Genomic DNA, 26,406 nt, shown 5'->3' with positions numbered 1-26,406 from the left:
GGCTATCAGTTTAAAGCATGTTCTTGATAACAGGCAGGCAAGGGCTGGATGAGCCGTTCTTTTATTCTTATGTGCAATATCTTGGGTATTCGAAGGGCTCTTTAGTGATCCCTTCCTCTAAGAAGCTCAAATAATTCCTGGTATTTTATTAACCTGTCAGAGCAGGGGTTGCTTCTGAATTTATCTTGGTATTTCTGTCTGAAACAGCTGTGCAGCCTATGCTTCAAATTGCCAGCATTAAATCAACATAGTTTTCCTCCTCATTCTTCATCAATTTGTCATATAGATAAGCCCACTACCTGCACTAGCAAGCTTCCATTATCCACTGTTCTTGCTGGTTTCTTCCACATACTTCCATCAACACCCACAAAGGCTTTTTACCCTCAGATACATTCCGTCTTTTTCTCTTTAGGTTTTTTAACTCCACTGCTTAAGACGATGTCTGCAGATAGCTAATGACTCTAAAAATTGAGCATGTCATATGACTTATTTTGCCAGTGATATAGCTAGGTGGTTTGGACTTTAATCTCTTGAGATCACATAAAGGAAATAAAAAAAATTATAAGTCAGATAAAAAGAAAAAAACGCACAAGAGAAAAATGCATCTTGATGATTTTTGTTATTTATGGAAACTCTAGCATCCAAATTTATTTCCTAATTACTGAAACTGTACACACTGAAAATTTACACATTTGAGGAATGTAAATGAATACACCGTACCCTCCATTATGCACTATGCAGTAAGTGTCCTTCATGATCAGATTTTTACCCATGAAATTTAATCGTCATTCAGATTCTTCTGTTTTTTTCATATATTTGCTTCTCCTTAAATGTGCTTCTGTGACATGTATATATGTAACCTCCATAACGAAGATGTTTTTATTTGCATTGTAGGAGAGTAAAGCATTTCCAATGCTAGTATTATAATGAATACTGTATTTAAAAGATCATGCCTCACTTTTCTATGTGCTGTATTGGCAACAGAGTGTTATAGTCTGTCCTGATATTTCACTGTATAAATTAGACAGCTAAGGAAGGAAGAAGAAAACCAGCAGATATAGATTAAGTGACCCGTTCCAGATCACAACACACAATTTTGACAGCGTGAGAAGTAGATTCCCAGCCCAACCTACTAAACTTGGAGTCATCAGAAATGTAATCCTGATTTTTAGGAAAAGGTGAGGGGATTTGGAATTGGCTTGAATTTTTTTATCCTTTTTGTGCTTCTCTACAGAAATAATTATAACTATTTACAGTGGCTGTTGTAAACTTCATTGAAATAGTTTTCAGAAACTACTGTTTCCAATTGTCATTTCAGTAATGTTTTTCTAAAATGGAAAAAATGAAAACAAAATTTTTGCATAGGAAGAAAGACATTTCAAAGACTTGCTACTTTTCCTCCATTAGAGCGCAAGTGCAAGTTGAAAAGGCGCATATGTTTTTCAGTGTGTAACCTCCATGTGTGGGCATGTTGGATACTAAAAAAAGAACTGCTAGACTTTTTTACAAGGAATGGATTTATTTGCAAAGGAAAAAGATTAGCAAAATCATCAAAACACCTGAAGAAAAACTAATTCAGAAATAAAACAAATGGGAGACTCCTCTAGAAATGTCTGTAATTGTGCAAGGTGTTTGCAAATAAATACTTTAAAAGAGATGTTTCCTCTTTCAAATCAGACAAGCTGCTGATTCTCTCTGCTTCCCTATTGCTGCTGTGGGTGCCCCAGGCTTTTTCCTCCAGTGCAGCTGTGCTCCACTGAAATAAATGGCACTTCCTGGGGACTACATCTTTAGTTACTGGTACAAGAGTCATCGTAATGTGCAATGAGATATTTCAGTAATGCTTTCAAATGGCTATTAAAACACAACACAGCATAATAAAATCACAACTGCATGGTTGCAGATAGAGCTACTAGTGACACAGCTACCTACATATTATTCCCTTCAAAGAGGAGCTACTAGAAAAATTGTAGGGCATCAAGGAAAGTTGTAAAAAACCCCAGATGCTCAGTGGTGTAGTCTCACTGCTGTCTGTCTTTTCTTCCCAGCTCCCTCCCAGTTTTCTGTTTTGGTTTACAATCTCCAAAGTACTGAGTTTCATAGCTCAACTCATGTATTGCCTTGCATCACAGGGAATAATAATTCATGCCTAGCAGTGTGAAATCTGGAAAATCGGATTCAAAGTATGCCTGTGTCTTCAAGGAGATCCCAGTTATTTCCCATACAAAGTAAACATCTTGCTTGGGAGAGTGGAAGATGTGCATTAACAGAAATGCTTTTCCTTTTCTATGAGAACGGTCTCTTAATTAAGAATTTGTGCATTAAAGCAGGGGTGAACCCAAATGATGATACTGCATTGTAAAGCTTGCAGCCTGTTCTGCAGAATAGAAATCAATAGGATAAAGAAAAAAGTTAAACAATGTTGAAGAATTGTAGCAAGAAGTTCCCTTCTCTTTCCTAGTATCCACCAGTAAATACTAAAAATGAATCACATTTGAGTTGGTTCTAATGTGGCACATGTTGCTGGCTTCTCAGGACCTCATCTGGGACATGCAGGATTTATCTTGACAAGGGCTTTGAAACTGTCAAGGCTGTTGATCTCAAAAGTGGTTAAGGACTCCTGCCTAACTCTAAGTACTTGTGTGTCTCAGGTAGGATGCCCGTGTATCAAGGCATCCAGATTCTCAGTAAAGAGCAATGCACACCTCTTGGGGCAAGTAAATAGGGACTTAAAGTTCTTCTGGGTGCTTGGAAACTGAGCTGCACAACAGCTAACAGTATTTGGCCCTGGGCTTTTTTCTTTTCATATTTTGGTCATCAGTTTATTCTGCACTTAAACACAGTTTTGAGCTTGTCACTTGTTTCATTTGAGGAGCTAAGCTTGTTGTCCTGGACCCATGAAGTTGTATCTATAATATGAACAGGGAAATAGTAGCGCTTCAAACACCAGCATATATTTCAAGTATACCCTGTATACTCATAAAATGTTAGAATTTAGGATCTTTCCAGTGACAGCCATGACTGCCTTGTTTAATGTCAGGCTTCTGGAAGATCCTTTCCTAGCCAATGCTGTTTAGCCATCTGTCCCTTAAAGAGAAAGGAGACACAGGTCTTGCGTTTAAGTTACTCCCACTGGAAACGTTGCGTATTATATTCTTCATTGTATTTATTACAGAGTATGTGGTACCTGCTTGAGTATCCCAAGACCACATATTTGTATTGCTTTATTTGTATGGTTCATGATATTTGCCCAATGATGGATAATCAAATCTTTCTGAAATCTCTTATTTTTGCAACAGAATTTCAGTCTCATCTTGCATTCTGTACTATTTATTTTGTCATCAGAACTCTTAAAATTCATAGTAAGTACTTTACCAGTCTGTCTATTTGTTAGCCAGTTTATTTGGGAACAATTATGGTTATCTCATAGATATTTCCAGCATGTTTTTTTGAAAACAAAGCCTTTGTCTCTACACTATTTGAGAAAATCAGTAATTGAAATCTGAACTGTATGCTGCTTTGATAAAAAGTATATTCTGGTTTTGTTTTCTGCTTGGGGAGGAATTGGGTTTCAGCTCGAATGGTCGTGTAGTCTCCCTCTGTATTTTGTTTCTGGTAGGTTGTTCTACAAGCCTACAGAGTAGTGTTACAGGATAAAAACCTCCTGAACACATCCTAAATATGTTTACGTGTATGTGCTCTATAGATATGTAGATTTGCCAGGTTAGAATATTTGTAATTGAAAGGGTTTTCATTTCCTTATAGTTTGGATAGGATTTTGGAGTGTCAGAAAACAAATGTCTGTGTTTACCTTCAACTGATTCTTTGCATTAGTGTAAGGAAATTATCCTCATAAAGATGTCTGGGAAAAATAGTCTCCTTTGATTCTTGAATAGCTTAAAGGCATCTCTTAATTTCATCTGTTTCTTTATACATATATATGTGAATACAAAGATTGAAGATTAACATGTTTGGGAAAGTTAAGAGCTGCTGGATAGGGGACAGTGGACAGCTATTCAAATTCAGCATAATTGAGACTAGAGATGCAAACAACGGCTCTTAATATTGATAGCCATACCTAATTTTCTTTTGATGATTTGTGTAATTTCAAAAATATGTGATTTTAAAGATGAAGCTTTCTATGGAGCTGTCGAAATCTTATAGTTCACATTTCTGAAATAATCAAATTGCAGCTTCTTATACTTAACTAGAGAGACCAAAGTGGTTTTCACATGCAATATTGCACTTAGCACAAAAACAAATGCTAATGTGACTATCGGTACAGGACCAAACTTTATCTGAGATCTGGGGTGTTGCCATGGCAATTCCAATTGTTGGAAAAAAATTCCCTTTTGTGCTTCATTCTGACATTATATTGCAAAATGATGATTATGAAGAAACATGCAACCCAAAAAGGGGGAAAAAAATCTCTTTTTGAAGATGTAAAACATACTTTCTATCCCATTTACTTTTTGTGAAACACCGAGTGTGTGCCCAGATTGTTATGAGCTGTATTTTTTGCAGATTCAGATACATTTTTATTTCTCAAACTGCCATAATAATGCTGAATGTTATTTCTCCCAAATGTAATAATCAACATAATAAGGAACTCAGAGACATATATCCCATTTCCTATGCAAAATATCAATTTCTAGTATATTATACTGCTGACGTGGACCTCTTGCTTTTAACAATACTGCCTATGTTAGTTGAAGCATATCTAAAATACAAAACTTGCCTACGTTATTTGTATATATCAACTATATAATCTATGTATAATATAATCAGAATAGCCCATAATAGCCAGTAGATCAGTCATTTCTGTTTCTAGTTATAAAATTGTTTTTCTACCAATACATCTCACTGTGAGAAAATTGATATGGCTATTACCTATTCCTTGCTAAATCAATATACAACAAGCTTTAAATAAAAAAACCCCACACAATACTTCCAAAAGAGAAAAAAATGAAGGGGTAAAGTTAAAACGTGGTTTGTGCTGCAATTCACGCTGAAGTTTATTGTGCATTCTTTTATGTAGGAAATGCATAAAATGGGAAGCATTTCCAGAAGAGAACTAATTCTTGCAGTGCTGCATTGCTGCTTTATAAATAAATCATTGTCCTTTCTCTATTGATCACTGGAACAATCCAGTCGAAGAATGCTGACTTAGTGCAGCCCTTCTCAGGAGTGCTGGACTGAGAGAAAAAGCCGGGTAAGTGGGACCCAGCAGCAGGGAATAGGGAAAACCCCGTACTGGTTAGAGATCAGGTTTGGTACATAAAGTCCAGCCCTTGATTTATTTCTTACCTCCAAAAAAAACTTGACAAAGAAGCTGATTTCTACAAGATTCTTTCTTTCTTTCCTACTTTCTTTCTCTCTTTGCATAATGTCATTGATCAGGGGAAATATTAAATATAAGACAATACTAGTTGTAATTACTGGTTGCTGAAGATCTGTGTATAATGTATTGTGAAATTTTTGTAGAACATACTCAAAAAGACCTTCCAAATTTAATCCAGTCTTTTAATGATCCCAATTATGATATTTGTTTGCCAAGAAATAAGGGCTCAAGCCTTCCAGGAATATGTTTGAATTAGTAGACTCTTGGAAATAACGCTGCATTCCTGTGAATTGAGGTGGAATCTGAATTTTATTTGGTTATCTCAAAGATCACAGCTTGCCAATCTGATAATTTTGTGATGCCTGATCTATCAAGATTGCTGGTATCAGGCCCCAAGGTTTTCTGGGAAGGAGGAGTAGCCTGTTACAGCGAGGAGCTGAGAAATACTATCTGGGTTTGCATGCCTGACCGTTACGATCAGTATTGGATCTCAGAGGCATATACCTTATAAAACGTGGCTTTCACCGAAGCCTGCGGTAGGTGTCTCTATCAAGACTGTACACTCACAATGTTGTTATCCAGAACTTCCAGCTAGTTCTAGAATATAAAGTTCTTCTTTTTCATAAAATAAGATTTACTGGTAGATATAGGGCTCAGCTGATGGCAGGTTATTCAGGGCCATGGTGATGCATTGCTTTTAGGGCATGTTGTCATCACATCAGTTTTTTTCTGTTTCCCATTAATTACGAATGCTTCCAGGATGCAGGTCTGTAAAATGTAATTATTTATTCCACTGGGTGTTTTGTCTCTAGTGTCGCAATCGGAGGCAGCACATGCTCGCGTATTCTCACTCAGCGTGCAGTTAGCTGGCTGATAGGAAGCACAATATTAGCAAGCTTTCTCGAATACAATAGAGGCATATGGCATTGAGCAGCAAAGCTCGATGCGAGAGACTGCAGACTTGAATGCGTGAATTGATCTGAAGTGCTTCAGTCATGCGGGGGGCGGCCGGGGGTTTCTGTTCCCCGTTTGCTGTCGGCAAGGTGAGGCTGTGGAGCGGCCGGGGGCCGTGCGGCAGCGTGGACCTGCCAGGATCGGCTCCCTGCTGAACGCGCACCGTCGGCAGCAAAACTTCCCCCGACTTGAACTATAAATCTGGACCAAAAGGGCTACAGGGAACAAATGTGGAGGCAGAGAAAGAGACTAAACGTGTCGTTGTTGCTAACATGGCAGAAAGCACCTGGCACAGCCCGAGTTTCCATTGGGCTGGCAGCTGACAGGCTTTCCCTTTCTTCTCCCGGTGCCCAAGTATCAGGCCGTTCGTGCCTTCTGCTGGTATGCTGAAAGGCCTGTCGTTGACACGAACATAACAAACCATGAAGCATTCTGTTATGTGAAATAATGCAATCTATTAAACAAACAAAAAACCCGGTGGTGGTATTCCTTCTCTTTCTGACCATCTCCCTCTCCCAGCGAAAGCAGAGCCTGGCCGCTGACCACTAGATGACACTGTTGTATAAGGACATGTTCAGCAGAATGGCTTAGACAATAACTAATTTACTTAGAGAACATGTATGTGTATAATTAGGAGTCATCAATGTCTTTCTTTTAAAATAAAATAAGTTTACCATATCTAATTAGATATTTCTTATAAGATGGATTTCATTCTAATTGGGTAAAGCTATGCTACTGGTTTAAAATATAGCAAAGGATGTATTTGTATTCACTTTCACAGTTTCCATATTTTTTTAGTCCTTGCAATAAATGGATCTGATTACACCTTTTAAATCGATGTTCTCTCAGACTGGTATGACATAAATGATTGTTCTGTCATTGTGATTTTACTGCCATTGTTTTCAGTGTGTGAGGTTTGTTAGTGATATCTCTCTTAATCTCATTCTGTCTTTCCCCATCCTCCTGATTGTGGTCTTGAATCTGCATGTTCTTTCCATCCAAACGGAAGTAATCTATTTAAAGAGCCAACAACTGCCACCACGCACGACTCTAGCTTGACCATGACAGTGCAGGCTTTCCAGCAGCAGCGAGCTCAGTAATCCCCAGCTAATGAACGAGAGCTCCAAAATGCCTGTTGTGCCAGGGGTTTCTTTAAAAGCTCAGATTTCCTGTAACTGAGTGTTGCCAATGGAAAATCTAGTTTTTGCAGATGTCAGACTAAATTCAGCCTAGGTAAAACTCAAATTCAGTGCTTTTCTGTAGGGAAAATTAATGCCTTTAAGCTTCTCTGTGAATTCAGAAGGCACGGGCTAGTCAGCACCACACCCGGCGCGGACAAGGCTTACATCCCTTCCCAAAGAAATTTCATTAATGCCTGAATTCGATTCACCAAGTGAGTTCTGGATATTCCCACCAAAACTCTGTGTCACGTGCCAATGTAAGAACAACACTCAATTTACAGTTCTTTCGGATCTGTGAGAGTTTTGATACAGGTGGTCTTCCTCAGATCAGCTCTGGTGACGCCAGGCTGGGACACCCACCGCTTTCACCTTGTGAATGTTCCCATCGGTTCGTTCCTGCAGCTGTCTGACATGTGAGCCACTTGTAACTGTGTTTCCCAATTATGACTAGAACTTGTCTATTAAATCTTGATGGCATCTTTTAAATTAATTTAAATTCTCTTCTGAAAAAAGCTACTCATGCAACAAAATAATGGCAAAGTCATTTTAGAATAATTTCCAAAACGTGGTTTATAACTACATTGTATCTCAGAAAGACCTTGTCTAACTATCCCGGTGGTGCATGGCTTTCTCTGCTATCCCTATATCTCATATACAAAATTATGGGCTATTATACAAAAGTTATATCTCTGTCTTATTTATTGAAGTGTTGGTTCACTAAATAAAGGATCTCAACAATGATTTGAGCTGGCTGAAAACCTGCTTGAAAATTATATATTTCAGCAAAAGGTTTTCAACAAGCTCTATTTTTGAACCTAAATTACTTCAATTCCCAATGACCAAATTCATTAAAATATAAATTAGCCTAAAGAAACAGATGAATTACAATGGTATATTTGCATATCATCTATTTGGTGTGAATATAACAGTTTCTTCGTGTAGACTAACAGCTACTGCAATCTTCACAACACCGTAGTTGAGTAAATGTCTGTGGGGCGAATGAGGAAGCAAAGAGGACAAGGATGAGAGTTATTTGTACTGAATGGGAAAGAATACTGCAGAATTTTGCAGTCTGAATTAAAACCTATGTTAAACCAGTTTCCTCCACTAAGACATATCTTGGCTAATCAAGTAGCATAGGAGGTATATGCATGTCTTAGTATTCTAATAATAGAAAAGGATTTAAGGAAATGTCATGTTTCGATTGTATTTTCGGAATTGTAGATAATTAGTGATTATTGCAACAAGGGTGAATGATCTAAGAAATAAAGGTGAAGAGCGATCAGGCTGGATGGAATTAGAATGTCTTATCTCAGGGGAGTTAAATGATCCACCTGCGGTAAAGACCTTTGCATCCGCAAAAAGGCAGCAACAGAAATTTCTCATAAAGTTTGACCTGTTGTTCTGTAAGTAATATAGCAGAGACTCCAATACAGAGTATCTTGTCAATTCCTTTTAATAAATGAAGCTGAACTGATACAGCGGCTTGTGTAGTGTCTGTGATCTGTACCAGTTCTCTGATTTATACCTTCATGTGTATTTCCATGAATTGCTGATGTGCTTGGCCAGTGAGTTTTCTGTGACTTCAAAGCCAAGCCTTTCACTTTGCCTTGTATAAAACATGCCCAGAAGCTGGGTACTGAAGAAAATAAGGAGGGAGAAAAATATTGATTTTAGATGTTAGGATAATCTAAGAAAAATGGTTCAAAAAAAAAAAAAGGGGGGGGAAGCCCCTCTCTTCTTCATTTTGGATTTTTTAGCTTTCTCATTTGTTGCCAATAGTTTCCAGAAAATTCTTTTGTAGAGACGCAACTAGCTCCATATAAATGCAAACAATAACTGTGAATATTGCGTTTGTAACTTCTAGAAGGTGCTGTGGTATTGGAGGATATATTCTTACGAGTTGCTATTCTACATCTTTTCAGCTTTCCAGGGGAAAGGATGAAGAACGGATTGGTTACTCTTCAAGAATGATGGGCATCAAGTTCATCAGTGACTTTTTGAAAAAGCTTATGGGTGACATAGTGCACAAACTTGATTAGCTCTAATGTAATTATCTTTGTTAGCTTTTGTGATGTAACTCGATGTATGTCATTGTGCATCGCTTTGACAAAGTAATGTTAGGAAGACAGTCAAAAGAGCCAAATAGTCCCAGATTTATGCCCTTTTAAGAAGTGACTAAGACATTTTGAATCCTATAAGTCAATAGACCTTTATACTTCTAAATCACCTAGAATATCTTTGAAAATATGACCTTTAATACAGTCCCATCTTTCCAAACAGCTTCAGGGATCATCCCAGAGTTTCCAGATAAATTTGGAGTCAAATAAAATGAGGAACTGCTGAGTTCAGCTTCAAACTGAGAAAGAATAAATCACAAGATATGCAAAAAAGAAAGTTCCAGGACTAAAGCTTTTCAAAACAATGTGATTTTACTGTATTATCGTATCCCATGAGTTCTTCAGTCACATGAAAATTTGAAGCCTATAAGTGATCTAACTGACAAAGTGTGACTATTGCTAGTCTTTAGGAAAATGTTTCAATAACTCATTGACCTGCAGCTGTTTAAATTTATTGTCTAAAATATCTTCCTTCTTTTTCTTGATATTGTCAAATTTTTCGTAAGTGAAAGAATTTTTAATATTCAACTTTGTAGCATTTGAAACCAGCCTGAAATAGATCATTTTATGAGAGTTTTATAAACTTCATTTAAACTGAATCCAATGAAATGGGAAAAAAAGTATTGCAGATGAACAATTTTTAAGGGATTGGGAGGAAGAGACACCAGTATGTAAAGGAATGTTTAGTATCAAACATATAAATAGCTCTAGCTGACAGCAGAACAATAACTTCAAAAGATCACAAATTATTCTCAAATTTTAATAAAAAAGGAAGCTAGATTTATTCCATTCTGAAGATAAGAAAGGATGGCTTAATTCTGTTCTTCTTTAAGCATTTTTCAGACATGCTTAACTTTTGATTTCAATGTTTTTAATCCTGATTTGCACTAATAAAAACTAGGTGCAAATGAGTGTTGATGAGTCTGTACTGAAGTTAAAGGAATAGTTAAAAATGTCTATGAACATTCATTTAAATTCATTCATTGAAATTCAGAAATGAACTCCAAGTTGATCATGTCTATGACTCTTTCTGAATTTGCTGTCTATGAGCATACAAGCACTTGAAATTATCTTTCATGAATATTTGCAAAAGCAAATTTTCAATTAGACTTTTCAGATACTTGCAGAAAATAAATTTTATTTAATTGTGAGATTTGGATTTCACATTGTGTTGCCTGACATTTGTGATCTATTCTATGGGACTGCTGCATACTTGAAGGACTTCAGGAAGGTTTTGGCTGGATGGAGCACTTTGGAGAACCTTTACCTTGTGAAATGCAGGATTCATCAAGATGCAGAAACAAATTAGAAGATATAAGAAAATAAGAAACTGTGCAGATTTCAAATTTCTATTTGAGGAATTTTTTTTTAGTGTATTGAACATTGTACTTCAGCATAAAGTGAATCTTAGAGGCCAATTTCTCCTCATTTGTGCTGTCAGGAGATTGTCGCTGGCTAGTTCAGTGACTATGTCCAAGCAGAATAATTTTAAGAAAGTGTCTGGGGTTATTTTTAACCATTTAAGACACAAGAATCGTGATAGAATGCAATGGCTGATATTTTGGGGTAACTTAGATAAAGTGGTGTACATGCAATGGCTGTCATTGGAACTCCAAAATGTGATGTGTGGTTTCAATTAGAAGCTAACTTCAAGTAAGAAGCCTTAACTCTAATAAGATGTTTGTATAAAACAGTTCTCATGGTGTATCAAGTTTAAGCATAATCTTGAGCATCTTGTGACTTGCAGGAAGACCTGAAGCTGAAAAGAATATTCTTACTAAGGAATATGATAGAAATGACAGTTCAGCACATCTTCTGTAGCAGGGGAAGAAACCAACCCCAGCGGGCGAGGCAGGAGGACGGGACATGTCCTGCTTGGCACACGTACATTTGTATTCCCAGAAACAAGGAGGGGAAGGAAGGATGCCCGACCTCTCCATGGACCCAGTGGGATCGGTTCTGGCTGATGCACAAGGACGCTGGGAGGAGAAGCTGCTGGCAGCCCGCAGAGGTGCCCGCAGGACCCCCTGGGCTAGTCTGGAGGAGGTGAGCTCATCCACCTTGAACGAGGGAAAGGTGCTGCTCAGAATGAATAGCCTGGGTGAGGTTTGGACCTGTAATTGCCAGCCCACTGTGCTGCTGATCTTGCGGGGGCTAGGAGAGGTCCTTATTGATAACTGCAGTCTAGAAACGCACTTTTTAATTTTAGTTATTTTTTATTTTGTGAGTTTATCCAAGAGTCTGACCACTTATTTTGCTGGACTAATTGTGTCCTGATTTCATCTTTTACCTTGTCAAGTGAAAGGCACATTCCCTATGGCTGATTCAGGGCACTTTCTTACTTGGGGAGCAAAGAACTGAAGTACCCGCTGGCGCACAGGTATTCCCTCGGAGCAGGGGAGTGGTTTCCCACCTAGTTACTAGAGCCAGCTTCAGGGCAGGTAACAGGCAGTGCTGGGTCAGTCTCCCTCGGCAGGCGCAGCCAGTGCTTCTAACAAGCAGCAGGCGAGGGGGAGATTGTTTATGATGCAGAAGGTACCCTAAGAGGGTCGTACAGCTCAAAAGATATCAGATCAGGTTTCTGAAACTGAGACAACTAAATTATTCAGCATGAACAGTCTTCGCTTGCAAAGGTGCTGAGTACCTCGAATCCCACGTTGAAATATTCTGCAAGCTAAAATACTACTTACTGGAAGAAATTTGTGAGTAATTGAAAGCCAGGGATTATTTGGGGAGTTTTCTCAGTGATTTGTAGACAATTTAGAAACAAGAAAAGAAGGATTAATAAAGTATTTTATTATGTATTACTTCATCTTTAGTTTTGATAGTGAGGGAATCCAGCCCCAGTGCCTAGAAGGCATACATGCCAAGGATTGGGTTTCCTGTGTAAAAGCTATACAACGTGATAACACAGTTGTACTGCATATTCAGTTTTGATATGTAACCTTTTAAGTAAATTGGAATACTCTTTGTGCCTACACTGGCACACACAGAGAGATCATAAACAATAATTTTGTAAAGGTCACTTTCTCACCAAGCGCTTAGAGCTCGTGGCAAGAGCAGTATAGGGCTATTAAAGGACCTTTATGCTTCTATTTTTTGGTGGGTGTTAATATTTTTGCAGCTTTGAAGCTCTGTTTAATATAAAGGCTCTGGAGTCTTTCATGCCGTGGGTCTGTCTGTGCAGCCCTGTGCCGCGGGCCCCTGTGCTGCCTTCCTGTGCTGCAGGGCTGGCAGCGAGTGCCCGCGCTGGCTGCAGGGTCCGGGGGGTTACTCGAGGAGGCAGCGTGATGCAGCATGACTGAGGCTGGCAGCATCCTTCCTGCTGCGGATGAGGGGGAACGCAGCAAGATCCAAACCGTGGAAGGCTGTTGACCTTTTGTGTCAGTAGCATCTCAAAACAACCAGGTATCTCACCAGTTTAGTGTCCTCAGGAACCTTGGCAATATGTGAGCGCCAGCAGTGGCTGAGGGACCTGCACAAGGCGAGAGGTACTGGGTGCCTGCCGAGCTCCATCCAGCTGCATAGCACATTGCTCAGCTTTTCCTGCTGTTGCCTTCGAAGGCGCTAATGAAGTTGTTGGTAGAACCATTTTATTTTGGTCCGGTGGAAAACTTGTTCTCTTGGTCTTGCTTGTCTTCAGCAAAGTATTTTGTCTCAGAGGAAATTTCTGGAAGCTCATAGTCTGTCCAACCAACATTAAAACCAGCTATATCTACGGGTCTTTAGAAACAAATGCACATTTTGTTACAAACTCCCCTTTATATTATACCTGCTGGGCTGTTCTTCTTTCCTGTGATTGACAAGATAGCCTAAATCAATATCCTTTTATTTTCAGACCTCTGTTATTTTAAGGAAATCCACATCTGTCTTGCTGACAGTGTAGGGGAAAGTTATTCCCCACTGTAGTGGCATCAGAGGACACCCTTGGCAGGGTAAGTGGAGTCTATCTGGTGTCATCAAAATAGCCCCTGGCCTGTGGATGTGCGTGGCATTTGGGGGCCTCTGCTCCACAGGAGAGTTGAGCAGGAGGCTGAGACGTTGCGTTTTAACTCTGAGGAGACGTTTTCTCTCCAATTCTGCCTGCTGGTGCAAAGCCACTGTGGCTCATAGAAAGAATGGGACGTTTGTAAGGCTATTGGCAATATGCAGAGGCGTTGCAATTAGCAACCACCACAGTGTGCCTGGGGAAAGGATGCTTGATCTTGCAGGCACGGCCTCTCTAGCGGGGAGAGGTCAGTGCTGCCTGCCACAGGAGGCAGCTCGTCCGTCTGCTCGCAGGGACTCTGCCGCAGCTGCGGTTGCCCCTGTCTCAGACACGGCGCTACGCAGAGCTGGGGCCAGAGCAGGGGCAGCAGCCCGGGTACCCACCAGCTTCTGCTGCTGGCATCCGTGCTGCTGTGGTGTTTATTCAATACCTAGGAATTTTATTTAAAATTATTTCAGTTCTCTCTCAGCAAGAAGCCCTTGAATGTATGATTCAAAGCTTTGATTTTCTCTTCTGTGGAAGACCCGTGCCTAGCACCAGTCTGTGATCTCAGGGAGGCTACATGCGCTCAACAACAGAGATGTGTCGGCCCAAAAGTTTAAATTACCCAGGTGACTCTTATCCTGGAAAATCTCTTCACTATTTGTGTAGGCAAGCTGATAAAAATCGGTATTTCCCAAATTTAAAGTATCAGTGAGAGTTTGTTGCTAGCCCCTCCTGCATGAGCATGGACAATCCTATTAATAGATTGTCTATTTTATGTGATTCTTAATAACTCATCTAAACTTTAACAGATTTGCATGACAGAATTTTAAACAAGGTCATATTTTCTATGGCATTATAAAAGTATGTATTTGTACTTCTTCCACAGCACTCCACAGACCATAACTGTTTTTTCCTCAAGCTGATGCATTGTGGCTAGTGATTTTACTCCTTTGGCAGCATTCGTCTGACCTTCCGTATGGGCCCTGATCCCTCAATTGAAAGGAATTTTTGGTAAGATACTACATAATCTTCCCAGAAAAGGGATAGGACTTCAATCTCATAATATGGAATAAAAGATATAATTTCCCTCATGATTGATAAGCATCATTTGTAAATGAACCTGCTTTGTGGAATGGTGAAAAATGGTTGGAGCAGTTAAAAAATGGATTGAATATGGAGAAAACACATTCCCATAAGAAAGAATATAAATTTGTAAATGGGGAATACGAAATTATTTTTAGACATTAAATTAACAAATTAATTTGGCTGACATTACCTCCAATTTACATAGAAACGATTTTTCACATTTTTCATGTAGACCATTTTCTATGTTCTGCTGTGACTGAGGGAAAAACAAAGCAGATGAATCCTTTAAGGCAAGAGGAAAGCATCCTGAAAGTCATTTTAACTCATTCCAAGAGTTGTGCAGCGGGCAGAGATTCAGGGAATGACAAAGGCATGCACAGAGGGAGGCAGCGATGCCAGGGTAACAGCTGGTATCTGAAAAAGCCCAGTTTGCTGTTCCCGTTAGTACTCTGCGTGGAGGCTGGGGTGGAGCTGTTCGCTGATCAGGCCAGGCTCTAGCAAGGATACTGCTGTGGAGATGCTGGTCTGAAACTCATGGCTGGTGAGGCCCCAACTGGTTGGGATCGAGTACAGCAAAACCAGATCCTAGCTCCACACTGCCATGGAGAGGCGGAAAGCCAGTTCCTTGCTTGGCCACATGGACGCGGTGGGAATGGCTGCACCAAAGAAAGGTCTCTGGCGTGGGCTTCAGTTCTGCTCACACGGTAGACATTGCTGCTAGGCTAGGTGGACACACACGGGCCCATCTGTATTCTTCTGTCTCTTCTATCACAAGACTCTGAAGCAAATTTTTGATTTGTGGCTCTTTGTTTCTCTAATTCTTTCTGAACACCCCAAAGCTGAACAGCTGGTGAAGGCCAAAGACACATGTTTAAGGCACTAGTTCCACAAACAAACCCCAGCACAGTTATGTTATGTGATAACAAAGTCCAGCGTGCTTTGGTACAGGAGGACCCAGGTGAACATCTTGGCAGGTGCAGCTCATCCGCACAGTCCAGCTCCTGAGCCCCACCGAATGGCCCAAACAGCCACAGGCAGCAGCTTGTTTTGAGGCTGGGGATGGTGGCTGTCTGGTTCCTCCTCCTCTCGCTGCATCCTTCCCCATCTTCTAGGTGAGAAACACCCATTTACTCTTCCTAGATCAAACTGTAACTAGTCCATAATGAGACATACTGGTATCCTTTCTTCCTACTCAGGCACATAAAAAACTCGGTGAGTTTTTCCAGGCTGAAAAACTCGCTGAGTTGAGCCTTGCATGGTGACACTACGTGACCAAAGTGCAAATATGCCTAAAATTCAGGACTTCAATTTAACTCACTGTTGTAGGGACATTTCAGACAGAAGACAGAGAATGATACATACATTAATCTACATGAATCCAAAAGATGACGTATGTATAAAAAGTCTGATAAATATTTCCGATTTCTTCCAAAAGCAGTTTAACAAAAAAGTTCAACAGCTCTGCTGTCGTGTTCTGTTTCAACATTGAAGCTCAGCAGCAACCTATGTTAAATCGGCCATTCACATTAACTGTGGCCAGAGGAAAGAAATGATAGCGAGAAGATACTAGGAAGAGAGAAGCAGAAAAATAGGTTGCCCATTCTCCTTTCTTTCATCTCTTGCACAGTTTGGCAGAGGGTTTGGGAAGGGGCTTTTCGCCTCTTCAGGGAGAGACATAAACTTGGACCACACAGTCTCAGACTCTGCCAGCTTGTCATTCAGCTCATGCATTCAAGATGTTGCATATTAATAGCACTCCCTGATGGCTGGTGGATAGGGGTCTCCCCACCTATACAAAGTAAGCCTCTTGGCACAACAAAGTACAAAAGAGGCCCACAGAGGAAAAAAAATGCACTTGAGAACCGGTTTCGAGAAACTCCGCACAGATGCTCATGTGCAGATGCATATTTCAGATGTTCTTTTTCCTGATTAGCATGCAGCAAACTCACCTGTTTTGCTGCCTAGAGGAGTCACAGCAGAAATGGAGAAACATCTGCATGAGTTCAGTTCTTTCTCCCTATGAATATGATTTCCACAGCACCCTTTTCCAATTGCCCTTCTGTGTAGCCACTGACACCCTTTTCAACCTCCCTCTTGGACGTGCCTAAGCCAGCAAACACAGGGTAGTACTTCAGGATGGACAAAGCATGAACAGTGCAGGGAGCTGCGTGTTGGGAAGGGGAGAAGGGAATGGGTGGGTGGACTGATCGCACCAGCTCTTACTGTACAGGTCCATTGGGGATGCTCAGGCTGGATGGGTTCTGGCATGGCTGAGAGAGGAGGATGAGCTCCCAGGACCTGGGTGAAAAGCTGGCATTCCTGATCCGCAAATGATCTGACGCTCAGCACGTACGTAGCCTTACCTGAGGTCTGGTCATGGAATCCAAGCAAATGAACCAGCCTGCTTTCCCCCAGCCCCTGCAGCGTGCTGGTTACCATAAGCATCTGCTCTTAATTCTCACACTGAGCTGTACAGGCAGATCCTATGTACGCCAGAGGAATAAATTTCCTTTGTGCTCTGCTCCATTGTAGCTTACTCCAATGGCAGAAAGCACAGCTCAGTTCTAACCATGTGTTTTGTTAAAATGAGCCTCAGGAGGAGAAGGTGGGGAGACGGTTGCTTATACATGTGTGGATATCTGATGCAATCCACAGTGTGAGCCACGTTTTTCTGGATATTTCAGCATATACTGAGAATGACACGTGAGCAGTCCAAGCTATTTTCAGAACTGACAGTTTTTCTTTTCACTCCAACAATTGCTTCTTCAATACACTAGAGTATGCAAAGTGCTTCAATAAACTTTTAATTAGGAGTAGGAGTAACAGTGAAACTAAGAGAAAGCTTCAGCCAAAACGAGAGCTGACCTCAGCTCATACCTGTTTTGCAGGTTTTTGTTCACTTTCTGAAAGAAATCGCACACCTTAGCATTTGTTGGTTTCTGGCAAGGCTGCAATCTGGAGTCCTGAAACAGCCTAAGAAAGATTGGTTTTATGATGCTCTTGACCCAGGAAAGACCCAGCAGAAATCTGCTCTGATGGGAGTCATGGGCTAAAGCAGTCTGGATATATTTTGATCTGAGCTCTCAGGTACTTCTCTAAACCAAAATACTCAAATGTTTGAGGTTTTCAAAAAGCCTAAAATCTTCTCAGATCCTTACAACAGAGAACAGATTACAACCAGAAGTCTCCAGATAAATCTGAGATGGATTTTGCTGCAGTGGCTCTTTCATACTCTTTGACTGAAGTCTGCTGACTGACACCAAGAATGCAAATATGCTGTGGAAGGGGTCTCTATTTTTTCTTAAGCTGTCTAAATCAATTGGGTGTTTGAGGTGTGGCGGTGTATTTCCTTAGAACTTTATTTCTTTCTATTACCCTCCTGACAAAAGTAAGCAATCCCTTTGGAGTTTGCAACGGAAAATGTGTCCCACAGAGCTAATGCTGTGTGCGCTACATGTAGAAAGATATGTTTAACGAAAGATGAGAAATTATGGATCAAATAATGATGTGGAAGCCACTCTCACAAACAATGAAGATCATTCTGGATGCACTCCAAATATCATTACTATTGTTTAATTTCAACTCCAGTCCTGCATCTGCTTAAGATAGTGTCAAAGATAATAATCTCACCAGACAGATACAAAATACAAAACTGAAATTACATTGCTCAATTATTTTGTTTACTAGTGGTGTTAAACTACTGTTTTTGTCTGAATCATGCAGGAGAGCTATGATTTCTACCTTCAAACTCCTCTGAAAATGCAGCAGTTTAGCATCAATACCTATTTCTTCCCAGATTACGTTATATGAATGAGTTTGATAGGAGTCACCATGGTGAGGAAAGGATAATGTAATTTCAGGTAAGAGTTCATAATGAATTCATTCCTTACACCATGTTAACACCCACACATGGAATTAGGGACCTTTGTAACACAATGCAACAATTTACTAGAAATCACAAAACACCAATTATAGAATTGGACTGAAATTGGCTGCCAAATCCTCCATCCTTGATAAAAGAAGGATAGGTAAAGTCATGCCAGCACATTTTAACCCCTTCTTAAAAATTCACTTGGGTCCATTGTGTACTTCCTCAGTGATACAGAAGTAGATTGACTGCAGTGCTATGTGTATGACATGAAATGGAAAATAAAATAAAAATTAATAGGTCATGAATAGCAGTGAATGAACTCAGTTTGGATCATATTTATTTAAATAATTACAGCAGATCGTTAACTTTGAGACTCTCCTGATTTACGCAAGTGACAAAGGAAAGAGTCAGCTTCTATATTGTATATTTAGCTTGATAAAAGAAAGCCAGCCTGTATGGAAGAAGCATGCGACTGAGGTTCCTCAGCTGATATTTTATAAAAGCACAATTAAATGTCAGTATTTTACAAAGAACTCTTAAATCCTCAGACTGAATCTTGTCTGTTTTTACTGGTAGCAGAGTACCAAATTGTAAGCAGAACTGAGCAGGATCTGACTTTCCATCACAGACAGTTAATAATTAAATCAAACATTATATTCAACAATAGAACATATGCATCAGCTTCTTTCAAATTGCATTTCCTTCCTGTTAGATCCATTAGTGTAAACCAGACTGCCTTTAGAAAACCCCTTATTGCTGCTGTCTTTCAGCACAGTTCCTGAAATGGATAATGTGGTGCATATTATGGGCAATTACACAGAACTCCCTAGTGATAGGGTTTTAGAGTTTCAGAATAAAACAGCTGGAACTACAGGGCTGTAAACTAATCTGAAAAAGAGACAATAGTAAGACATTTAAGGCACATTGTTAGAACATGGACAAAGACTAGATGTGGAATACTACATATCACCATACCTACTGTATCGCACAGCATCTTGTCTGCAAAATCCTGTTTAACTCTTGAAAGACAAGGCAGTCAAAAGCCAAAGATTTTGCCACGAACAAATGCACACACAGCTGTATAACCCGAGCTAATTGGAAACATTAAAGGAAGAAGTCTTGATCCAGAGCCCTGGTTTTCTCTTAATGTCAGTGGAGTTTGAATCAAATCCAGAACCCTATTCAAAAATGATAATTTATTAATGAATGCACAATGAATATATACCTAGATATACTAAGAAACTATGTCTCCATCCCTCTTTTACTGTTTCAATACACTCTGAAAATTTAGCATTTTGGATGCAAAAATTGCATTTGCTCTTGGATATATCAAGACTACTGCTACAATACTACTGCTAGTGCTTGATCCTCCATCAGTTCAAATTGACGGCAAAGCTCCCATTAATTTTAGTAATACAGCAGTGAATTTTTAGAATAGCACATGCATCATTTGGAAGCACAATGACCATGATTACATGTGTAATCACAGTAATTGTGCACACAATTACTGGTTGGGTATCTAACTGCCTTTCAAAAATCAGTTGCTCTACTTGCATGTATACTCACAGCAGTCGCTTGTGCAAATACAGTGCAGCCCAGAGCATCCCTACCTCTGTGCCCGTCACTGAAATCATACAGAAGAGGGCTGTCTGTGGCAGTAGGTATGTGGGATAGAGAAGCATATGTTTATGTTGCGGTGGTGTGAACAATAAATAAGAAAGGAAGAGAAATGGTTGCAGTGTCTCTTTGGGGAAGTAAAAATGTGAAATTACTTCAACTAATTTTTCAAAAGGACAGAGACTGATTTTCACGAGCTCCTTTCTTGTGAGCCTCCTTATCAGCAGGGTCCAGCAGGCATCAGCAAGTTAGTTAATGCTGTGGCAAAATAATCAAATAATTTAGCAAATAACAGCAGCATACTGAAATAAAATAAAAAATAAAATTAACCTCCCCCTAAAAAAAAACCAAACCCCAAGGCTGAGTAAAATTTTGCAGCTTAAAAAATTCAGAAAAAAATTCAAATATTCAACATAGTGTGCTGTGAGTTTCTTACATTGCAGAACCTGAAAACCAGCTGTCGTGGCTAGCTCTAGTTTAAAAGGTGACTCCTTTTGCTCAGGAGATTGATTTTTATAGTCATAGCAGTATATAAAAGCACATCCTCTGTAGATAGTGATAAGACTTCCGGATCCATCCTTTCGCTCAGCAAAATGGTAGCAGGAGAAAATTTGACACAAACCATTTTATTCAGCTGTCTCTTACAGTCATGGCTTCCCTCTTCCCCTGGAGAACGATGAGTCTGCTTTCCTTTTCCAATAACAGCTTTATGACCCCACATTAGAAGGGAACAAGGAGCTGGACAGGCTGGGCCTGGCTGCTGAGGCGTCTGTGAGAGGGAAGGCTGGGCGAAAAGTCAACATCAGGGAAAGCAGATGTAAATCAAAAGCCAGGGAATACCTTCTTCCTGGGGGAGAAATGGACCCTCTTTTAGAAGATAAAAAAGCCAGGGCTTGTGTTAGGGTAAGCCGGTAGCCCATCTTCAGGAATCGCCCCTCACCGTGCAGGGACTGGCGACTGCGCTCGCACGGAGGGCCTGCGGCGGAGGGCCTGCGGCGGAGGGCCTGCGGCGGGACGTGGTCCCGCGTGGCTCGTGAGCACGGGCGCCCCAGCGTTGCCGCCTCCGGCAGCCCTGAATCTAATGTGAAATGAAGCCATCTTTTCAAATGGAAGAATGCTAAAAATGGCTGGCTGAACTTTTTACTAGGCTGCATGTCGCCAGGGGAGGGCGGCTAGGCTGGGAGGCCTTTAGCCGCCTACACCTCATAGGTTTACCAAGGGCGGAAACCTTGTAAAATTTGCTAGGGTGGATGTAATGATTACAAATTACACATGCTGTCTAAATAAGATCCGTGTATGAAATACCATAATGTTTGGCAGTATTTGGGTCTTGACTTCCCTTGTTTTTAGAGGTTAAAATTTTGAAGCTCAGCCCCATATATGGGATTTAACTCCATCTGCCCCTCCTGTCAGGGTTTGGGAAGTTTGGCCCTGGGCTCTGGCACACTGAGGAGACGACAAATGGACAGTCTCTGTCAGGCAGAAGAGGGAACAGTGTTCAGACACTTTGAAAAATGTTTGCTCTGCTACTAGAAAGCTTCAGCACGTTTCCTCCGAAGAGCGTTAGCTTGTCACTGAACACAAGGCTGGAGAGCACTGTGCCATGTATGCAGCTGTGCTTCCTGGTTTCTCAGAGCCTGTGGTCATGTTGGCTTGATATGGTTGCAAAATAGCTGTATGTAAGTTAACCCAGATGCCGTGTCCTATTGCCTCTGCACAAATAACTACTAAACAGTTTTTTTTAAACTTTATTGTAGTACTTGACTCCCTGCTTGATTCTCTACAACCATCCTGCTGATAACTGCAGCAAATTTTCTTCTTAATTTCATTAGAGTAAACGTGAAGTAACCTCACTGAAGTCCAATCAGAGGGAATTTCAGTTCTCTACATCGCTTTGGGTCTGCAGTCTTGTACATAGGAGCTGTGCATGTGGACTGAATTCAGTATAAAGCATTAAACACTGTCTCTTTGTAATTAACAGTAGAGAGCTGTATGAAGTCTTGAAGCTAAGAAATCCCACAAGCCCTGTAGAAAACGTTTCTTTATACAGATCTGAAGTGTTATTCAAGGGAATTCACCATAAAGGATGGAGAGCTGCTGGGACATGAAGAATATAAAGCTCTAAGACTATGTTGGAGAAAAGTTCCCTCAGAAGTGTGCGTTTAGTTTCTGATACCTTTGGTGATGCGTGCTGCCTCGCCTGCCATCTCTGCAACTGTGGCCTCACTTTCACTGTTACTGCAACATGCGTCAAGCGAAATGAAAACAGAAATTTCGGAAAGGATATAATTAACCTACTTGTGAACATTAACCTTAAATATCGTTCTAATTATCTCACTAATTTAATCACTGCAGATCTCAAACTTGTTTGTTAAATATTTAATTCTGCAAATTGTTTTTGATACAGAGGTGTGGGTAGCTTTCTGTGAATGTAAGTTACTCTATAAAACTCTTTGCAAAACCATTGTATGTTCGCAATTCAGTGAACAAACCTCACTGTCAACAAGACTTTTAATGGAAATCACAGAAACCGTGCCCTGAGGCTAAGAGATGCCCTATTATTTTAAATAATATGAGTGCCCTGTTATTTTAAAATCTAATGAACACATTGTGCAGGGACTAGACCGGGGTAAATTTCTGCCTGCACATCTTCAGGTTTGATTCCACAGGAGTCTAGACTGGAAAGCCACTGGCAAGTCTAACAGTTGGTTCTTATCTTTTCACCTCTTGATTACTTGAGTAACTCAGCAAATGACGTCCTTGATCATCAGCCCTTCTTATCAAGCGACTATTTTGTGTGCTAAAAGTAACCTAAAATGTGTTTAGATGCTCCAGTTACAATGCCGCCCAAAGTGGCTCTAATTATTCCTGAGAGGAAGCTTTTGAATTTGGGAGTGTTTGTTGAGAAGATGAAAGCTCCGTGTTTGTTCCTGCCTCCCTGATGGGAAGGGGCCCTACTCGTACTGCCTCCTGCAAACACCCACGAGGCTCAGCCGAGCACGGTGAGGCAGGGGCATGGGGATGCCTCCAACTGCTGTGGCTGGGAGAGCAAATGGCCAGGCTGTGGGTGCCGGGGAAAATCCCGGACGGAGGGGACAGCCAAGCCAGGATGGGCCTGGAGGCTGGGGCACCCAAATCCTCTGTACCATGGGAAGGTGGGGTCTCTCTGCTGTGCAGGGCCTCCCCTCCCTCCATCCCTCCCCAGGGGCTTCAGCCAGCCCCGCGTTTCAGGCTGTACCCACATGGCAGTACTTCTTCAATGTTATTTTCTTCATTTTTGTTATGTATGTCTCCTTAATTGAGGAAGAAGGTGAAAGATTGGGGTTGACATTGTGTTTCTGCACTGTAATTCTTACTATCAGAGGAAGGTGCAAAGGTATGCTAAATCCAGGTGACGGCTCACAGCAGACCTCTGACAGGAGCTATTTGATTAGTTAGGTGTCCATATAAGTACCTATTTGGGACTACCTTATTATTCAGAATTCCATCCTGATTGCTTGTATTTATTTATTATGCACTTACACACAATTCATACTGTTTAGTTCATCCCTGGCAATAAGAAACAAATTTCTGTGAATTTAGCTGAATAAAGCTGTGTTTGTTCTTGTTAGTCATCAGAAGTCTGGTTCTTTCTATGCATTATCTCAATTTCTGGGCATTTTTTCCCTTCATTTACTCCAAAAATGACTTCAATACTAATGAATACTGAAAGACAGCCAAGACAGGATGAACTTTTGGACAATTTATGCAAACACGACAGATGAGAATAGATTTACTATAAACATGTCAGGCACAAAAGACTTGACTGCTTTTTAAATACAGTGATACTGGAAGAGATTTATGGATATTTTCAACTGTTCATTAAAGAGAAAAATATTTTGAAACTATAGGCACTATCCTTTTATCCATTTTTGCCTTCCAGGCTGAGTTGCAAACCTTTGATGTTTTCTTCACCAAAAAATAAAAGTAGTTATGAATTTATTTCTCCCAAGCACTTTCATTTTTGTGTCAATTTACAGTTTTTATTACATTCCTGGCAGTCCAAATTATGGTGTTTGGAGAGCAGCTAGAGTCCACAGCTCTGAGTTTTCTGAAAATAGGGAGGAAGTTCACTTAATGATGCTTTCTGGCCACTGCCTTTTTTCTTCTCCTTTAGTAATAAAAGGTTAATAAAATCTATGAATACTTTAACTGCCTGCTAGAGCAACCAACCAATTAAAGGTTATTCTAATCTAAATGACTGGAAGCCACTTGAATTGAGAAAGTTACCATGCAATAGCTAGTACCTGCTGGATCAGATTAATAAAATGGAAAGTCTTAGACATGAAAATCATGTATAAATGTAGTCCGTATAGTTGACCGAGGCATCAGTTCTTACAGCCAGACAGGCATATACTTAACTATAACAAACACAGTCTGCTTCTGTGCCCTCACAAATCAATAATAAGCCTTGCTTTCAACTTCAGTGCAACTGAGGTTGTTGCCAGTCAATGATTTTGCAAGATGGGATTGAGATATTGGAATAGTTTCATGGAATTATCAGATTCTTTCTTTCTAAAATAGTGTTAAACTCATATAAGTAGTAAGGAATTTCAACGTGAAAAGATGTGCTTTTGCATTGCTTCTTAAAAACATCGTATCTTGCCAAATCTCCTATGAAGTCAAAACAGTGCACCAACATGATAGCAGGAAAGGCTGTGCGGTGCTTGAAGATCTAATCCTGCATACTCACAGTGCTGGCTATGCTCTTGCTTTTTGAGAAGATGGAGAAAGATGAAGAAAGAGCAGATTTGGGTGGAAAATAACACAGTTTTCATCGCAACCTTAGAAGGATATTGGCAATTTTGTAGCAGAATGATTTGAGCATTCCGAGACCCTTCAAAGTAAGGCAGGAAGCTTAATAAAGGCTTCATTTTGGAAAAGCGGATAGCTGAAAGTAATATTTTAACAATTTTTACTGGACTTGCATTTCCAGCCTCTTTAAATTAATTTAAGAGCCACAAACCAACACACATTTATAAATAACACAATGCAGTTGGAGATAATGCAAATGTCTTTATAAATAACACAGTATAGCTTAAATCATTATTTTTAATGCCTCTATTTTTCGTTCCTATATGAACAGGTCTGTGCTGGTCTGCATTAATTAAATTTAAGTAGGATTTCTAAGGCCAGATCATCATTACTTCTGTGTCCCTGATTTAAATCTGCAGTAAAACATTTCTCCATTTAGTTTGGTGCTTTTGTGTCATATTTCATACACTAGTTGTCTCTTAATTAAATCCATGATGGCCCACCAACACAGACTATTAAAATAACTATACTTTGCACTTGACATATTTATGAGACAGATTCATAAGAGTATAGACTGATACTTGAACTACTCACTGAGAAATGCTAATAAGATTATGATGAAGGTAAGATTAGAACATTCGTCTCCTTTTCTCTCTTCTTTTTAGAAATTTATTTTTATAACTGCAATTCACTACTTCTATTTCAGGCTCTTTGATGTTGTTGTATGTACCAACAGTTCTTTCTGTGTGGATTTATTGTGGCAATGAAGAGTGGGAAACTGCTAATTTATATCACACCAGTAAAGTGCATAAGTATTGTGTTCCTTGGAGTATGAATGTTTGCAGATGTCTGTAAAACCTTCACATGGGATTGACATGTTCAGGGTAATGCATATTAAGGAATTAGTCTACTTTTGGAATTGGGTGGTGTAAAATATGGATTAACGTGAAGTGCCACATTGTTTTACCTTTATTGCCTTACTCCTCCAGCAGGCCTGTTGGTGTAGGGCCAGCTGGGTCTGCTCCTGCGTGAGGGAGGAGGCAGTGGCGTCATGCCTGTGATCATTTGCTGCATGTTGTTGTGCCAGGCAGGACGTGGCCTTGCCCATCTCCCAGCTGTAGCACAACTTATTGGCATGTCATGGGCTCTGCAGTTTGCTCGATGCAGTTTGACTGCCACGGCAATGTTTGAAATTGCGTGGATGTATGGCCTCGGTGGTTAAGAAAAACAGAAAAGGAAGCAAATCCACAAGTCGTATGACTTGAAAGGTTGCTTAACATATGTGCTAAGTTTTGATCATTTACGTGTATGGATATCTTGAAATTACCTTAGCATTGTATTAATATATTGGCAGAGTTGCTGATATCATTTGTTTGATAATTTTAAAAATAATTTGGATGTGGAGGGTTCAAGGAACTCCATATTTGAGAAAAATGTTGCTACAAGTGAAAAAGCTGCTAAGTGAATGA

The 26,406-nt window shown here is 40.1% G+C and overlaps 1 long non-coding RNA gene across 8 annotated transcripts in view; it reads left to right on the top strand.

Annotated features, from left to right (window-relative positions):
- Window positions 1-22,607, top strand: part of LOC140654084 (uncharacterized) — a 36,210-nt gene extending 13,603 nt beyond the window's left edge. For 2 of the 8 annotated variants that reach the window (XR_012043344.1, XR_012043342.1), the window contains exons 5-10: window positions 9,402-9,525; window positions 11,344-11,642; window positions 13,435-13,531; window positions 14,456-14,580; window positions 18,379-18,515; window positions 21,901-22,607. This is a non-coding gene — a long non-coding RNA (uncharacterized lncRNA). Of the gene's footprint in view, window positions 1-1,024; window positions 1,179-9,401; window positions 9,526-11,343; window positions 11,643-13,434; window positions 13,532-14,455; window positions 14,581-15,603; window positions 15,768-18,378; window positions 18,516-21,900 lie in introns of all 8 variants that reach the window. The other 6 variants (XR_012043347.1, XR_012043348.1, XR_012043343.1 and 3 more) reach the window with 6 other exon arrangements.
- The last annotated feature ends 3,799 nt before the right edge of the window (window positions 22,608-26,406 follow it).

Source organism: Ciconia boyciana, chromosome 7 (assembly GCF_034638445.1).
Source record: "Ciconia boyciana chromosome 7, ASM3463844v1, whole genome shotgun sequence".
Taxonomy (NCBI): domain Eukaryota; kingdom Metazoa; phylum Chordata; class Aves; order Ciconiiformes; family Ciconiidae; genus Ciconia; species Ciconia boyciana.
Note: the sequence above shows the minus strand (reverse complement) of the source record. Positions and strands in the feature narration are given on the sequence as shown.